Below are 4,082 nucleotides of genomic sequence, written 5' to 3'. Positions count from 1 at the left end.
ATTAGTTATCACATAGGAAAATAGTATATTTAAGAAGAAAAAAATTTGAAAATAGATACTCATTATATTAAACCAATTTTTTAAAAATTATTTTTTGAACATTTATATATACTATCTAATAAAGAGAAAGGCCCTTTTTTTTCTCTTAAATAATTCAGCCTTTGAATTACTTTTTTACCCTAACCTTTTAATACGTGTATTATATACTCTAAAACATCCTACATAAAACCAAACATCTTCACACATATATCATATTTCATAAGTGTCTCTTTTCATTAACTATGTTATCCTTTTACATTAACTATCTTATATTAATAACAAATAATATACCTACCAACCAAGCATGATTTGTTAAAGTCTTTTTTAAAATATTACTCGTAGTAACAAAAGTAAAAATTCCGATATTATTACGTCATCATCAAAGCTTACAAAGGAAGTTTCTCTTTTTTATATTATTATAGAGTATTACAATAGGAGTGAAGAAGATAGGTTAGGGTTTCTTCCAAAGTTTCAATCATATACAATTATGTATACACAAATACATACATATATACATTACCAGTACGTACTGATCTGAGAGAGGGCTTAATTGCTATGTAGAAATTAAGTAGGTTAAGGTATGTCTCTCTTATGTTCATTTTAGGCCTATACTTATAACAACTCACTTCTAACCCACTTCTGATATTATTCATCACTTTTAGACACACCAAGAATACCCCCTCCTTCTAACCCCCACTTCTAACACTATTCATTTATTATTATATTATTTCATTTGAATTTTTCACAAAACTAAACAAACACATTTTATTATAATTAAAACACATTACATTACTTAAAAATAAAAGATACTACAATAATAAAAAAGACAGTACTGGAAAAAAAACAAGAAATACATAATAATGATACGGTTACTCTTCGTCGTCTTTGATTGACATTTTTCCGATCCCACGGTGAGCCGTTTCATTGGCCCACCACAGGTCGTGTTCTGGGCATTTCACTTCCCATGTTGATTTGCCTTCACCGCAGTTGTCGTGGAACGATTCTGCCCAAGTACATTGGTCGGTCAATGTGTGACCGGCCTTAAAAACATGATTGATCGCCCTCTTCACCGTTTTGCTCTCCGCCTGCAGATAATACGAATATGTCTCTTCGTGTTTCGAGACCGTGCGCCCTGGTGCTTCTGTTTCCTGAACTTGTTGGTCGCATATGTGTCTCTTCTTCCGCACTTAAAGCAGTTCTCCAGAGAGTTCATTTTAAAGGAGCGTGTCCTCTTTGACATGTTCCATGATTTGTGCTTTCATCTCCTCTTCGGTGAAACGAGGTCGGTGAATGTTCTTTTTTGATGATGATGATGATGATGATGAAGCCATTTGGAATGGTAAGTGAGTTAACAGATGAAACAAGTTTGAAGATTGATAATGTGATAATCTGATGAAGCCATTTGGGTTGGTATTTATACATGAAACAAGTAGGTAGCCGTTAAGGGACTTTAAACAAAAAATTTTGAATTTTTGAGGGACTATAAATGTAAATATTTTTTTGGCCGTTGGAGAGACTGTAAATGTAAATATTTTGAATTTTGAACGTTGGAGGAGCGTCTGTGACTTCAGCTATAAATATTGTCTCACTACCAGATAGTTCATTTCAAAACTCACACTTTCATACATTTGCAATGGCTTCTTCATCAAATGCCCCTAACCTAAAACCACAAATGAATGTCGACCAAGTGAATGACAGTATTATGGCTGATATCCTTGACCACGAAATGTGCAAAGATAACCTTGTTGAAAGTGGTCTAAAACTTCACGCGAAAAAAAAATGGTGTGCAGAACAAATCAAGTATATACAAACAGGGCATTGCACTGAGCTTGAGTGTCAATACTTTACTTATTTGCAGATGAAGTTTGACAAGATTCAAATAGTTGTGGAAGAAATTGCTTGTGCAGCCATGACCCTGACTGAGTCCATCAATATGGCCAGAGCAGTTTATGCCCAAAAGAAATAAGTAGGCTGTTTTAATGTTATGTTGTACGTTTTTCTTTATTTTCATTTGTAATGTTATTTTAATTATGAATAAACTTACTTTTATTAAAGTAGACTTGTTTTATTAAAATACTTAAGAACATTACAATAGTAGTAGAAACAAAACACACAATTGAAACTGCTAAAACACACTTAATCAAACAACAAAGTCTACTTAAAAATCCAGAACAACTTAAAACGCAACAAAGATAAGCTGCCTGAAGACATGCTCGTATCTGAATCCTCTGCCATGCTTCTCCCGATACATCCGATGCCCCCTTGCATATTGTTCCTCATCGTCTTCGTTCCTCACTTGTGCATTCAACTGCATCCAAATTACCTCAAACTTTTTGCATTCCCTCCTCATCTTACTCCAGTGACCTTGCAGTTGAACCTTGCTTCGTGGTCCTCCATTGGTCTCCTCGTTGAACATTTCAGTAACATCAGTCCAAAAGCAGTTGCCGGGATTATTCGTTTCAATCCTACCCGTAACAGGGTCGGGTCTCCTCGTCACCCAACATCTCGACAAACAAAGATCTTCTTCTTGAGTCCACAGAGTTCTAGACATTCTGAATGTTTTATGAAAAATGGGATATGAAATGGTTTATTGAAGTTGAAAAGGAGTAGAAAGAAATTAATTTGTGATATGAAATGGTAGTGTGAAGTTGAGTATAAATAAGGTTTTGAAAAAAAAATAATAATAATTATTTGCAAAAGTAGCCGTTGTATTCAAAATGTTAGATTAAAAAATTGTTTTTTTTTTACTTCGAGCCCCACGCTGCTTCTTCTCCCGCGTCTAAAACCGAACGCAGTAGCACCAGACGCGGCTAGACGCCGCCGGTGCTACTAACGTCCGGCACTTCCTGCGCGTCCGACGCCATGTCGACGCCTTATAATGAGAGGCCTTATATGTTCATTTTGGGCAGTGTTTTATATATCTATACTCTTATGTTCTTTAGGGAGTTTTTTAGCGAGGATCAAATTGAAGAAGATGGCGGATGATCGGGGTTCAACTACTGCTATTGATTATGTATTACGAGTATATATTGGGATGACCTTTTGTTTTTTTTTTTTCTGTTTCGAACATTCGGTCAGGATAACTGTATAATGGTGAAGCCTTACACTTACTCTACACAAAGAGACGTTGACTAAAGTATACATAGAAAGAAATCCAATACTTGGAATATGAGTGTCTTTGACCAGTTGGACTATTCATCAGATGATACTTATATATACATATATCTGAAGCTTAATAATTAATATAGCAACAGTTAAGGTAGCTAGGATGGATGAAATGACATTCTACTATATTGAATTTGATGAAATCTGTTAAAATTTCAGATTCCAATAAGTATTCCAGATACAGCGAAAAGAAAATTTATTCTAGCACAGTCATCTCAACCGGTTCAATATTTAATTCAAACAAGTGATGGCAGATTTAATAAGAGGCGTAAAGCATTATTGAAATGTATGACTGTATCCTGTGATGGAAAGGGAAAAGAGACGCTACTGATGACGTGTAATTTTTGTCGAAATGTTCTTCATGTTGGTCGAGAGAAGATGACATCATCATCATCATGTAAGAAAATGACTGCTAGTACTCCGGGCGTTTGTGTTACTATCCCGGAGGAAGAGGAAGTATAGTACCATCACGAAATTAAACGTCTAACTCAGTAGTAGCAATTTTTCTATATATGCGCGCTGCAGGTCTGTCGTCGTCATTTAATTTGTTAGATAACTTAGTGTGAAATTATTAATTAACCATGTTGATCAGTTATATTAATCGACATGCTAATTATGACTTGTAATTAACCCGGCCACTCTGGAACGACTTGGACTTGGCAGATTTTGTTTTGCAAGAAATCAGTTGTGTTAATCTGAAATTGGTAGTTGAATTTTTTTAGTTGAATTTTTTTTACAGTATATGTTGTAAAATACTCTATTATTGGGTAGTTGAATTGCACATTAGGATATATGTTTGACCTTAAATCGATGACAACTACCGATCGAGATCGTTATTTTCTCTATGTCAAGCTAATTAATTCATGGAGAAAGATATT

This window comes from Erigeron canadensis, chromosome 6, assembly GCF_010389155.1.
Source record: "Erigeron canadensis isolate Cc75 chromosome 6, C_canadensis_v1, whole genome shotgun sequence".
Taxonomy (NCBI): Eukaryota; Viridiplantae; Streptophyta; class Magnoliopsida; order Asterales; family Asteraceae; genus Erigeron; species Erigeron canadensis.
This window is presented reverse-complemented; position numbering follows the sequence as displayed.